Consider the following 15,292-nt stretch of genomic DNA (forward strand, 5'->3'; position numbering starts at 1 on the left):
TACTAGGTAACATCAATTTTGCAATGAATTTATTCCAGATGTCTTTTACATTTCATATATAAGGTAAATTATCCATGAAAATAACCACATTATATGAATGCAGATGGCCAGGATGTTGAAACAAATGAAATTGGCTTCAGAGAGAAACAGTAAATAAAAGGGAGACACACTTTCCCTCCCTAAACATTTGCAAGAGTGTCAAGGAGGTTTTATTTGAACCAATAACCTTATTATAATATTTCTTTTCAAAAAAGCAAAAACTGGTGGTCCATTAATAAAATTTTTTTTACTGTTGTATTTTTCTCATTCAATTTATTATTTAATATCTGATCTTTTTCAAATTTTACACTTTACAAATCATTTGGCATACATTGATTATCATCAAAACTGTTGAGCTTTATAAAATACTAAAAAAAAGTATGTGTTGTGTTTCTATTCCTAACATTTGAATTTCTTGGGGAGATAGTGGATAATCCCCAGTGATTTTACTTGAACATCTCACCTGACAATTGTCTTTCAGAGGAGGTGTGGCTCTGGAGTTGTTTCTGCCTGGCTCTGTCTTTGTGCTGCTGAGCAGAGTTCTTGGCTCTCAGGAGAAGCTCACAGAATTCCTTTTGATTGATGGCGAGGGGTGATGGCCTATGCAAAGGTCTCTACTTCCAGCTTCCCTGTCTGCTATGGCAGCTTCAGATTAGCTCGGTGGGTGTGGGGTGGAATTTTCAGTCAAGATGCATAATGCCTCATGGTTTACTTTCTACTGTAGCATCACTCTTACGGTTAAGAACTAATGGAACACTGTTGAGCAGTTGCCTCATTATCGATTTTGGAGATCTTGGCCTATTTGTTATTTAGAGATGGATTTTAAACAGTGATAAAGATAAGGTACAGATCTACACTGAGAATTAGTAAGATCTTCCTTTGGAAAAAGATCTACCACATTTCAGAGATTTGGAACTGTTAGTGGAGACAAGAATGACATATAATTTTTGTTACTTGAGGTCTTTCTCATTTATCCAGTTTTCCAGTTTACTTTTCTGCCAAACAGAAATGGCAGAAAACATCAGCATATGAAAATTTTAACTAGAAGACAATATCGTCTAGGTTCTGGGAAAGCTAGAATGATTTTAAGGAGAATACCAGGGAGAGCATAAGAAATATTTTACAAATTACATTTAGATGTCAGTGTTACAATTGTTGTTTCTTGAACCTTTTAGAGAACATGAGGGATTAGGATTATCAAATTAGATTTCTAAGTTGTCCATCATAAATTTTTTATTTATTTGTTTGTTTGAGACAGGGGCTCGCTCTGTCACCCAGACTAAAGTGCAGCAGTGCAATCACAGCTCACTGCAGCCTCAACTTCCTGGCCTCAAGGATTCTCCCACCTTAGTCTTCCCAGGTGCACGCTACCATGCTTGGCTAATTTTTGTATTTTTAGAAAAGATAGGATTTCACCATGTTGCCTAGGCTGGTCTTGAAGTCCTGGGCTCACGTAATCCACCTGCCTCGACCTCCCAAAGTGCTGGGATTACAGGCATGAGCCACCAAGCCCGCATATGGAATTTATTTGATGGTTAAATTGTGCAAGGTCAGTTAAACTGATTGGATTTTCTCACTCCAGAATTTGGTAGGTGGCAGAGCATAACACTGTTGCTTGAGATATTAACTTATCCTAAAAATAAGTCATTTTTGATAACACCTAAGGTAAAATTATTAGCTTCAGGTTAATAAAGCATGAAAACAAAGTTTCATTTTGTTAAAGTTGAGGTAAGTTATTATAACATTAGAACAGACAAAAAACAACAACAAATGAATGGAGAATAAAATATTAAGATCAAAACAATAATTTAATGCCAATTGTGATAATTGTATCACTTTTGATTATCTTCTTTTGAAAGTAAAATTTACAAAAGTCTATTGTACTTTTAACTGTCTCAGTATTTTTTTTAAAGGGAGAGATTAAGAAAAGCCTTAAAAACAGTTTAGAAATACAGGAATTACATTATCAAGAAAGTACAGCCAACAGTAGTTTTCTAGTGAATTTGAATTGTGAAGGAAATTAAGTAGGTAACGGTGCCTCCAAATAACAAATCTAATCTCAGATAATTATTCAAACCTCTTCTCCACGTTTTCACCAGAAACCTCTTGCTCATTGGCAGTCACTCCTATTCTCCTCTCCCAACCCCAGCCCTATGCAACAACCAATCTATTTTGTCTTTATAGATTTGCCTACTTCAGAATTTCATATAAATTGACTAATACAATTTGTGGTCCTTGATGGCTGGCTTCTTTCACTTAGCATATGTTTTTGAAGTTTATCCATGTTGTAGCATGTATCAGTAATTTATCCTTTTTAATGGCTGAATAATATTCCATTGAATGGATGCACCACATTTTGTTTATTCATGCCTCAGTTGGTGGGCATTTTGGTTGTTTCCATTTTTTGACTATTATCAATGATGCTGCTGTGAACATTCATGTCCAAGTTTTTATGTTCTCTGCCTTGATTGTGTAGATAGCACCAAGCCTGACTTGGTCTGTATGTCCATGTGATATTATGGAAATTTGCTCCCTACCTTGAAGAAGTAGAATTCTAACCCAAGTTTTTCCTATTCATTTACCAGGTTGAGAGTTGTTTTCTCTGATACATGCATGTGATTTATCTCTAAGAAGTACCATAGGAATGAAGAGTTGTCTATTTATTTGAACCAGTTGGAAACAAGGGATCTAGAAAACAGAAAAATATTTGTTTTGTTTGCATCTAGGCAAATTAATATAATTAACCAAATTAAGTTACTTTCAAGTGTTAGGAACTAGCTATATTTGCTTATGGACTTTCCATCTGGTACAATTTGGATGATTATTTTTTATTCTGCTAATCCCCAATTCTTTTTTCTTTTTTTTTTTTTTGAGACGGAGTCTCGCTCAGTTGAGCCCAGGCTGGAGTGCAGTGGCGCGATCTTGGCTCACTACAATCTCCGCCTCCCAGGTTTATCTCCTGCCTCAGCCTCCTGAGTAGCTGGGACTACAGGCGTCCACCACCAAGCACGGCAAATTTTTGGTATTTTTAGTAGAGACGGGGTTTCACCATGTTAGCCAGGATGGCCTAGATCTCCTGACCTCGTGATCCGCCCACCTCGGCCTCCCAAAGTGCTGGGATTACAGGTGTGATACACTGTGCTCAGCCTACTAATACCCATTCCTTGAATGCTTGCTATTGTACTTCCTATGCAGAAGGCCCCCGATTTACAAAGGTTTAACTTAACAATTTTTCAATTTTACAACGGTGTGAAAGCAATATACATTCGGTAGAAACCACACTTTGAATTTCAAATTTTGATCTTTTCCTGGCCTAGGGATATGTACCATACCCTCTTCTGGTGCTGGGCAGTGCAGCTCCCAGGTAGCCACACCATCCCAATAGTAAACAACAGATACTACACAGTGCACTGTAGTCAATAAATTACATGAGATATTCAACACTGTATTATAAAATAGGCTTTGCATTAGATAATTTTGCCCAACTGTAGGCTAATGTCAGTGTCTGAGCACACTTAAGGTAGACTAGGCTAAACTATACTGTTTGGTATATTAGGTGTTTTAAGTGCATTTTCAACTTATGATAGTTTCAGCTTACAATGGGTTCATCAAGAGGTAACTCCCATCGTAAGTCAAGGAGCATCTATATTCCCATAGAATATGCATCTTACACTTTATGTAATATTCTATTCCATTTGGTAAGCATAGCTTCTTTAACCTTTTTTTGGTTTGATCCTATCTAGGAATATTTGATTTCTATGGCAGCAGGCTTATTTGTTTTTGTTTGTGTGTGTGTGTGTGTGTGTGTGTGTGTGTGTTGAGGAGGTTTAACAGAATACTTCTGGTATTCTGTCTTGCAATGGTGATGAATCTGCCTCCACCATGTATTTTAAAACAACGTTTCCAAAGTAGAACTCCAGGGACATAACATGGTATGATATTGGATTTTATGAATGGCTGTTAGCACTTATACATGTTCTCTGTATAAAGGGGTTATACATTCATTCAACAGATATTTATTGATTTCCAACTATAGCTATTAAAATCTCTCTGCTTTAGGATATTATAAAAGTGTTATTTATTATACAGATTCACCTAGCACCTCTTAGACTATCTGAGACCTTTTCGGAACTCAAAAGTTAAATGGAACATGATCTGTAGCGCACAGCAGTTTACTGTCTTTGAAATAACGAATGTAACTCCAACTGAATTAAGGTTTACATTGCACAGAGTGAATTATAGAGCTAGTGGTTATTACTATATAGTTAATACACATTAATAATTGCAGATAATTCAGAAAACTTACTTTGGTGGTATCAGCAACGCTTTTGCAAAAATCTCAATGTATATGATTTTTTTTGTTTAGTTTTGTTTGTTTTTTGATTTTTTTTTTTTTGGTTTTTTTTTTTTTTTTTTGAGACGGAGTCTCGCTCTGTCGCCCAGGCTGGAGTACAGTGGCCGGATCTCAGCTCACTGCAAGCTCCGCCTCCGGGTTCACGCCATTCTCCTGCCTCAGCCTCCCAAGTAGCTGGGACTACAGGCGCCCGCCACCTCACCCGGCTAGTTTTTGTATTTTTAGTAGAGACGGGGTTTCACCGTGTTAGCCAGGATGGTCTCGATCTCCTGACCTCGTGATCCGCCCGTCTCGGCCTCCCAAAGTGCTGGGATTACAGGCTTGAGCCACCGCGCCTGGCCTGTTTTTTGATTTTTTTTGAGACGAGTCTCAGACTCTGTCACCTAGTCTGGAGTGCAGTGACATGATCTCAGCTCACTGCAACTTCTGCCTCTTTGGTTCAAGTGATTCTTCTGCTTCAGCCTCCAGAGAGCTGGGACTACAGGCGTGTGCCACTACACCCAACTAATTTTTGTATTTTTAGTAGAGATGGGGTTTTGCCAGGTTGGCCAGGCTGGGCTTGAACCCCTGACCTCAGGTGATCTGCCTGCCTCGGCCTCCCAAAGTGCTGGGATTACAGGCGTGAGCCACTGTGCTTGGCCAAAAATCTCAACATATATAATGTTTCAAATGAAATAAAGTAGATCTCTTTCAATTAGCAAGAAAGAATCTTAGATTCTAGTTATTCAGGCAACTATGGCATCAGGGTTAAAATAATAACCCCTGAAAAAGATGTCATTGACTCTTTTATAATCTCAGCAGTCCAGATCCAGTATTATATTTTGTTTGAAAGAGAACATGGGCTTTCCTGGACTGTGTGAGCTGTAGAGTTAATGCAATGAGATTCAACAGGATTTTAGAGCTTTCCAGTTCCCTTTCTCTCATGTGTGATCTTGATTAAATGCATCTGTGTTCTAAACCTTGGTGCAAGCTAATCCCTTACCTTGAAGTCCCTTTTTAAAAACCTGTATAGGCAAGAAGCGTGTTTTGGAATTGGCTACAGCTATTTGTCTGAGAACAGAATTTTAAATATGGTAGCATGGTTCTTGTGGTATGGAGTTCAGGTGAGGATATTTCACTCAGTTGGTATCTTATTGGCTAAAGCTTTTTACTGTTTTGTCCTGACTAGCACTTCAAAAGATACTCTACACAGCAAACATTCCCTTGAGTGTTGGAAGGCTTGGTTCCAAGTGTGCTTCTACATGGAATCAAGGATATTTGGGTGTTGAATACTGTAGGAAGGTGCTTTGGTGCAATGAAGAATGTCGGAACTGTTTGACAAGGTACTTGGGCACACCAGACATAAGCTTCTTCATTGCACAACTATTCTCTCGTAATTTTCTTTGCAAGAAAAGAGACCTGACTTCCTTTCATGAATATAAATAAACTTAATATTTCTTATAGCTGTGTATATTTATCTTCTTAATGACACAGAAATTTATAACATAAATATGTTACATATCACAGGACAAGTAGCAATTTATAACATAAATATGTTATTTACATATCACAGGACAAGTTGCATCTTGACAAACTGTCCTCAGAATAGAATACAGTAATTAATGTTTGTGTGTGTATGTGTGTGAAACCAAACACTTTTTTTTTTTTTTTTGAGATGGAATCTCACTCTGTCGCCCAGGCTGGAGCGCATGGCTCAATCACTGCAAGCTCTGCCTCCCGGGTGCACCCCATTCTCCTGCCTCAGCCTCTTGAGTACCTGGGACTACAGGTGCCTGCCACCATGCCTGGCTAATTTTTTATATTTTCAGTAGAGATGGGGTTCCACTGTGTTAGCCAGGATGGTCTCGATCTCCTGACCTCGTGATCCGCCCGCCTCGGCCTCCCAAAGTGCTGGGATTACAGGCATGAGCTACCGTGCCCGGCCTAACAAACATTTCTTTAATAATGACTTTTGAAAAAAAATGATGAAAAGTTATAAATGAACCATCAGTGTTCAAATGAGGTTTCTGTGATTTTTATAAAGGCATAGCATCTTACAAATACTATAAATTAGTTGGTGGATATTTAATACGATAGAAACTATTCCATCTGAATTTTCTAGGGAGGTCAAAGTTAGTTTGGTATTGTGACTCTTTTTTTTTTTTTTTTTGAGACGGAGTCTCGCTCTGTCGCCCGGGCTGGAGTGCAGTGGCCGGATCTCAGCTCACTGCAAGCTCCGCCTCCGGGTGTACGCCATTCTCCTGCCTCAGCCTCCCGAGTAGCTGGGACTGCAGGCGCCCGCCACCTCGCCCGGCTAGTTTTTTGTATTTTTTAGTAGAGACGGGGTTTCACCGTGTTAGCCAGGATGGTCTCGATCTCCTGACCTCGTGATCCGCCCGTCTCGGCCTCCCAAAGTGCTGGGATTACAGGCTTGAGCCACCGCGCCCGGCCGGTATTGTGACTCTTTTAAGCCAAATTAATTGGGTTATGTTTTCTTTTCTTTTTTCTTTCAACTTTTATTTTAGGTTCAGGGGATACATGTGCAGATTTATTACATGGGCAAATTTCATGTCACTGGGATTTGTTGCATAAATGATTTTGTCACCCAGATAGTGAGCACAGTACCCAAAAGGTAGTTTTTTGAATTTCTCCCTCCTCCCCCACTCCACCTTCAAGTAGGCCCCAGTGTTTATTGTTTCCCTGTTTGCACTCAGTGTTTACCCCCCATTTATAAGTGAGAACATGTGGTATTTGGTTATTTGTTCCTGCATTAATTCACTTAGGATAATGGCCTCCAGCTGTGTCCGTGTTGCTGCAAAGGTCATTTCATTCTTTGTTATGGCTGCATAGTATTCCATGGTGTATATGTGCCACCTTTTCTTTAGCTAGTCCACCATTGATGGGCATCTAGATTGATTCCATGTCTTTGCTATTATGAATAATGTTGTGATGAACATACATGTGCATATGTCTTTTTAAACTACAGATATTTTGACATAAGTAGCATGCAAATCACTTTCTAAAACCATTATATAGACCGTCTAATAGTTTCCAGTTAAACTTAAAAGACACAAAGATAAGTGAATAAATAAGAGAATGAATGATGGAATAAATATACTATAAAATCCAGATATCTGCTTTCTTTGTAGGAGGGAAGAACAAATTTATCACGGACTTTTGAATCTAATTCAGAAATTTGCATTCTATCATCTTCTCTCTTGTCTCCTTGCACTATGAGAATACAAGTTACTATTATTACTACCTGGACAGTTAAACAGTTTGGGCTATTTTACTACACAGGCTTTCAAGGCTTATATTCTAGGGAAGAGGGAATGAATATTTGGAAGATAAGCATGTATCTCATTAGGAATTTAAAATGTTTTAGTTTAATTCTTTTGTAGATTCTGTGTTAATGGGTGGGGCTGGATCTTGATGAAAATACAGAGGACAAAGGAACTGTGGTAAACATTGATCTTCCCACTTTAGGAACCTGAGCTCTATTATTGTCTAACACCATGAGTGCCCCGTAAATGTCCAATGATTGCTTGAATAATTACTATGTGTTCAGATATACAACTCTGTGCTTTTGTGTGTGTGCACATGTGTGTGAAAAAAGAAGGAGATTTAAAAGAACTTGAACTTGCCACTCTGTAGTAACTAACAAAATTAGGTACATAGTGCTCAAAATAAAATTTCATATTTAGGATTGTTAGAAGAATAAACAGAGAAAATTATTAAATTTTAAATTTTGTAATAGGAGACAGAATAAACTCAGTTTTCACTATAGTACAGTATTTTTTTTAGCAGCAATCCTTACAAAATACAACTGAAAATCAATTACATAATTTTGCCTTCAAGGAAAGAACTCTGGTTTCTATTACTCCTGTGTTTTTAATGTCTGTGTGTATTTAAAAGATGGGTTAGGAGATCAATAGACAAGTCCTTGGAACATTAAAAACTATTATCCTAATTTCCTTCTTTTAAAAATATGCATATTTAATCTATTTTGGAACAATCTGAAAATTCAGGAAGCATAAAGTAACAGATAATTATAACCATGACTCAATTCTGATTAAATCTCATAATACGACTATCTTTCTTTTTTTAATGGTTGCCTATTGAATTGCTAAGTAATTAACACCTTCTATATATTACACATGCAACAGAAAGATTACAGGATCTCATTGTGCAAAATTGGTGTAAATGAATGTCTCTTAAGGCTTCTGTCATTTTGCATGGATAAACAGAAATAATAACAAGTATAACAAATACACCAACATTTGCTTCTTTTATTTTGAAATTAAGGGAATACGTCCAGCCGGTGGTAAGAGCTACACATGATTTTATTTCAGAGGAAATGGACCTTTGAAGAATTATCTGTGTTCCTTTTGGTTGTAAAACTTTCAAAATATGTACTAAAACAAGAAATAATAAATTAGTGTTGTATACAACTCTTTTTTTCCCAGGAAAGAACAGTGGAAAACTGAGAAATTATTTATTCAGTCCAATTGAATCACTCTTATGAAATAAAAAATACCGCCCTAAGAAACTGTGACTTCTTTTATTTCAGATAACCCAAACCTGTCAGGGTAAGCCCAATCTATACCATCACTTAAAGCTGACAGGAAAATAAATGTATACTATAACTTTTAGTTTAAAATAAATACCACTATGCATGTTTTTATAAATTATTCAAGTCAATTAAAAAATTATGTAGCATTCAATATGAACTGAACAATTCAGAATAGCAGGTTCTTGTAATTAATATTTGCACAAACTTCTAATAATTATTAAAATGGCCTTTATTTGTTTTTTCTTGCCACTGACCTATAGGATATAGTAAAAGAAGACAGATCAGTCTCTCTCCTGATAAGAGTCACTAAGAGGAACATCTGTAATAACTAGGTTGTGAGGAATTTCTTTTTTAAATGTACATAAAAATATGTTAATGTACACTGCCTTGGGTAGATGAAATGTGTTATTTCTTTAATAAGTTTGAAAACATTTACAGAAAAACAGTTAACATAGGTACTTGTTTCTTTATTTTTTATAAAGGAATTAGTAAAAATGGAAGTTCCAGAAAATGCTAATTTCTTAGAATAAGATCTGTTTAAATTTTTCCAGTGCATAACAAAACACTTAAAACATTTTTTAAAACATTAAATTTAACATACTATGTTTTAGAAACTATATGAAAGCAACCTGGATTTAGAGGGTTTAGACCAAGGCTTTGAAGTATCTTAAATCTCCTTGAGACCTAAAAGACTTGTTTATAACTAACAGTTGCTTTGTAAAAACAACATTATGAGATGTTTGAAAATTTTCTTGTTAAATTTTTATAAGAATATTTTGGTTGGGGAAGGAAGCATCTGTATCGCAAGATGATTTTTATTATTGATTTATTTAATCTCAGGAATGGAGAACAGGATGCCTTGCAGGGAAGTTTATCTGTGGCTTGTAAACATGAAGCGACTGAAAATATGGCAAGTTCTATCATCTTTGGATGGGCCTAATAATTTCTCATTATGAGTATAAGACTAGTGATATGACATCTTTAGTAGATTTTTGTGTGTCCTTTTTCTGTAAGACTACTGGAATTTAATCCTGGTTCACCCAAGTTTGAGAGTACACTGTGAGACTATTGAACAGATCAAAGCCACTAACAAGTAATTTTCTCCCAAGTTTTGCTTTTAAAGTGATCAGAATTTATTTAAAACAGATTGACATAAGAAACTTATTTGGAAATAAAGTCTGCATTAGTATTTGGAACTATTGATAGGGAGAGAATTTTTTTCTAAGAAAAACCTTTCACTGTCTTGCTGTATAATAGAAGAGCATTTTTCACATTTGCTCTGTGCCTCACTCACTCTTGGCTATGTACTTTTGTAACATTGTCAGACTTTGCAAGAGAAGGTCAAGAAATAGAGGGAGATTCGACAAAGATACCACATTCGAAAATGCCAAGTTTTTATTTCTCTACTATGAATTGGTCTTCTAGTCATTTATTTCACTAATTAAGTCCTCCAGGAAAATGTGAACTTAAATTTGTACCACTGTTGAATCCTAAAGCAATAAAACAGTTAGGTTTTAATTAAGAGATTTAGTAGAGGGTTCAATATACTTTGCATTTTACTTCTATATTGCATTTTAGTATATATTAATACTAATATATTTAATAAATATATTTAATAAATTTAATAAACATAAATATATTTAATATTAATATATATCTAAATCTATTTAATGTATATTAATATATTATCTAAATATATAGATACAGATGAAGTGTACTTATTTTTTCTCTTTTCGATCACATATGCATTCTAGAATTTTCAGAATTGGTTGCAGTGACCCCAACAGTTTTCCTCCTATTTTCTCTAGATTCATTATTCAGACTATTAACAACTTATAGTCTCCAATACTTTGTCCTTACATCTCAATAATAAATGTATTTTGGTCTATTTTTTTCTTTAGATTTTGAGGGCTTTATTATTACAGGGTAATAGTCCTAGATTTCTTAGTATTTTGGAAATTCTATCATTAAATTACTGAGTGATTTGGGGAAAGCTGTTTTTTTGGGAAGAATTGCTTTGCACTTGATGTTTAGTTTTATGTTTTTAATCCTAAACTCTATACTATTGACAAAGCGGACATATTTGTGTTTATGTTGAAAAAAATGATTTGAGATTAATCTTTTTCTTTTTTAAACGATCTTGCTCTGTCCCAGGCTGGAATGCAGTGGCACGATCTTGGCTCACTGCAACCTTTGCCTCCCTGGTTCAAGTGATTCTTCTGCCTCAGTCTCCTGAGGCAGAAGTAACTGGGATTGTAGGTGTGCGCCACCATGCCTGGCTAATTTTTTGTATTTTTAGTAGAGACAAAGTTTCACCATGTTGGCCAGGCTGGTCTCAAACTCCTGACTTCAAGGTGATCCATCTGCCTCAGCCTCCCATAGTGTTGGGATTATAGGCGTTAGCCACTGTGCCCAGCCCGAATTGAAATTAATCTTATAAGAATTATATTTCTACTTCTCTAAAGAATCAGTGTTTATTGAGTAAATATATTCATTAAAAAGGGCAGGCTATAAAAAATGCATTAGATATGATGTCATTTTTCTAAAAACAATATACACATAGGAAAAGATTTAAAAGGATTTACGTCAAGGTACTTGGTGGGTTTTAAGGAGATTTCCCTTTGTATATCTGTATTTAGTAATTTTTCTACAGTGAATCTTAATTGATTTTATAAGTACAATAAATTTTAAAAATCATTCATGTTTTGGAATTGAGTATAGAAAGCTAGCCACACTGGATCTTGATAGATTGAGGTACACTTTATACTTTGTCAGCAGTTAGGTCAGAAGTCACATCCTCATCTGAGAGCTGAAATTGGGTGTGGGGAGGATGATTATAACTCAAGAATTGTTGAGTGCTCACCTTGTAAAGAACTCCAGAGCTGCTGTTAGGGCAGTCTTCTCCTCCATCCTGCGGATGAAGTCACTGTAGCCCTAGCTATGAGGTCATGAGTCCAAGTTCACATGGCTACATGGCTGAACCTGGTTTCAAGAAGTTATTTTCTTAGAGGTCACAGATTTGTGAAACATTTGCTGCTATGTCAGGTCTGCAGGCCTATGAATATTTAAGAATTTGGGATTCGTGTCTGCATTTAACAATCAGGAGTATTCATATAAAAATCCAGATGTCTAAGTTATCTTGAGAAAAATCTTGAAAAGCCATACTTCATGTTCTTTTCCTAAGGTAACAGGTGGAATGGGACACGGATTGCCCATTTATGAGGGGCACAAACTTTTGTTCTCCATTGATCTCACAAGAACCACCTGGCCCCATAGGCCTTGGAATTAGCAACTTCTGTATACTGGCCCCAAACAATGAAACAGTGAGAGCGTGACTCTTCATTGATAGTAATTAGGATCACCAAACACCATTTCTCAGAATGTCTTCTCAGAATGCTTCTTTTCCTCCTATACTATGTCATCTGGGAATCATTACTGAAGAGTGAAAAAAACTCATTACTGAGCTATTACTCAGTAATAATGAAGTTCTTATTAGAGTGAGAGGGTGATTCCTAAACAACAGCTTCGAGCACTTAGTGTCATACTAAGTTAGGAAACACAGTTTAAGAATGTGGATTTGTCAATCCTATGATACCTGGATAGTCAGAAAAGAGAAAGCAGCAGAAGAGATGGCTCTGGCTCATTGGGCTTTCCTGAGACCAGTTTTAGACAGCAGGAGGTAACACTGCCTTCTAAGTATCTTTTTTCCCTTGACTCATAAACCTTCCACTTATATTCATTTATATAGTAATTAATACTTGATTTTTAACTCTGACAGCACCCTGAAGGAAAGCACATGTTTAATCCACAATGTGAAAAATGCATTGCGAAGTCTTGACTTGAGTTCAAAGTCAAGAGGATGTCTTAGCTGTGATGTCATTTCTAGAGCATCCTCTCTGAAGGCAAATTATCAAGATTTGTTAGAGATACCTATTCATGTACATCTTACTAACCCTTTTCCAAGATGGAAGCGGATTCTGAGATGGATGTTAGCATGACAATTAAGGGCAAATGGCAGGACATTTTACTCAAGAGGCAAAGAAAAGCCATATATGGTTTGAATGGGATGCCAAGTAAGGTACTTGCTTTTCCCATACTTTATAATGCTGACACTTACATCTTGAAGACATTGTAAGTTTGGATTTGTTTGGAGGTTCCATTATACACTGTCATACATGCAAAAAATTTTATACATGCTATAGTTAGAGATTCCAAAGTACTTTTGGTTATTTTATACTTTTCTAGAATAACTCTCATATCTTGGCTCTGAATGACCAGATGACTTGCTTACTGTAGATTCATCTTTATAGCTGCATTATTGAACTTGACCAGTTTTATTTGAAGGAAAATATTAATCTAAGCAGAAGCATTCAGAACATGTGTGTGAATCATTTCTCCCAGTACACATTTGTTTTGTTGACTTTAGTTCTCAGTGTCTCACCAAGCTGCCTCTAGCACCATTTTCTTGTTAATCTAAATAGAGAAGTCTTCTTCAGTCCTTCACGACTGTTTACAATTTTGCATGACTGTTGATCAATTTTGTTTGATTTTTAAAAGTTTTAAAATTTTAAATAAATTTTGTTTGATTTTTGTTTGATTTTTAAAAGTTGTTATTAAACCTAAAGAGAATACTTAATATTTAAAGCATACCACTTTAAACATCTTTTTCCTGGTTTTATTCCTAATTTAATAATTAGGACATGAGAAACTGATTCCTAAATAGTTTTTGGCTTAAAATCACACACGGTTTTTTTTTTTTTTTTTTTTAATACAATGCTTAGCTATGGCTTTTGGCCAGCGTTTATTCCTTGCATGTCATTTGTGAATGCCTTCAAATAAAAAATGTGCAGAGTTGAATTTATATTTTTGGCTTCAGAGACAGCATAAAAACTGTTTCCATTTTAATTTTAAGCTACTTCTGTAAAGAGATATAATGCTACTTAAATTTTAAACACATCAAGAATCTCAAACGAGGCTGTGTTATGTTATCACATCTGGTCGTTCTTTGCATTAGGATTATTCCTAACGTTTTGCAATGTTCACTACTTGGGCATCCAAAATCTCAATAACAAACCAAGACCCTAAACGGTCCCTATTCGAGAGATACTATCAAGAGTAAAGAATAGTATTGAAATACACTTTTGTCTTTAAGACCAGTTTTTAAAGTTTTGGGTTCACGGGTTTCTCTGAGAATCTAATGAAAGCTGTATAGCCTTCTCCAGAAAAAGGCACACACAATGGAAAAATCTGAATATTCAGTAAAGCTCTCATCATGTCTCTAAGTTTATAGATCACAGGTTAGAGAGCCCTGTGACAAACTGATATAGATACATGTTCATAGATATGTATGTATGCACTGTATATGCTATATGCTATAGGATATACATGTATTTAATTTTTTTAAAACTTCCTTTAAAATCTCCTCAAGTCGTTGAAAGCTCAAGAATCTTGGTTGCTTCTATCTAAGGATTGTTTACTTCCATAGAAGGCAGGTAGATGTACTGAGTTTTAGAAATCAATATATTAATGAAATAAGAATGTGTCTAAAACAAGCAACTGACCTAAAGGTAGGTCATCTAACTACAGCTGTATGACACCATCATACCCTCATCCCTTCAACAGTTTTTGACTTCTAGCACTCATGACACACCAGTTTTCCAGATATGTTTATAAAAACAGATACGACATTCATTGTCTTCAGTCACATTCAGATCAACATGTTTCTAATTTTACTTCTGATATATTCTTTGGATACAGGACAAATTGAGAAGTTTGTTGTATAATTCCAAAGTTCTTAGAAATGTCTTATTAGGTTTTTTCATAATTTTCAAGTATTTTGGGTTTTTATATATTTCTTTTTGTTTGTGTTTTCTGTTTTCTTTCTGTTATTGTCAGAAAACATACTGTGCATGATTTCAATCCTGTGGAATTGATTGTAATTTGGTTTTTATTTAGCCTTTTTAGTTGAATGTTTTGGATGCACTTAAAAAGACTGTTCTGCCACTGTTGGTTATAGTGTTCTGCATATGTCAATTAGATCAAGTTGGTTGATATATCTTTACTGATTTTTGTCTATTTTCTCGATTACTGAAACTGGAGTGTTAAAATCTCCAAATATAATTGTTGTACTCGGTTGAGTGGTATTCCTCCAAAATCTATGTCTACCCAGACCTGTGCATGTAACCTTGTTTAAAAATAAAGTCTTTGCAGGTATAAGCAGGTTAAAGTGAAGTGGGGCTGGATTAGGGCGGGCCATAATTCAATGGTTGATGTCCTTACATACCTAGAGATCTGGACACACAAGTAGAGGGTAGAAGGCTATGTGAAGAAGGAGGCATAGATTGAAG

The 15,292-nt window shown here is 35.7% G+C and overlaps 1 long non-coding RNA gene across 1 annotated transcript in view; it reads right to left on the reverse strand.

Annotated features, from left to right (window-relative positions):
* Positions 1 to 15,292, reverse strand: part of LOC117097510 — a 34,317-nt gene that overhangs the window by 81 nt on the left and 18,944 nt on the right. The window contains exon 3 of the long non-coding RNA XR_004442973.1: positions 4 to 2,727. This is a non-coding gene — a long non-coding RNA (uncharacterized LOC117097510). The remainder of the gene's footprint in view (positions 1 to 3; positions 2,728 to 15,292) is intronic.

Source organism: Trachypithecus francoisi, unplaced genomic scaffold (genome assembly GCF_009764315.1).
Source record: "Trachypithecus francoisi isolate TF-2019V2 unplaced genomic scaffold, Tfra_2.0 Lachesis_group15, whole genome shotgun sequence".
Lineage (NCBI taxonomy): Eukaryota > Metazoa > Chordata > Mammalia > Primates > Cercopithecidae > Trachypithecus > Trachypithecus francoisi.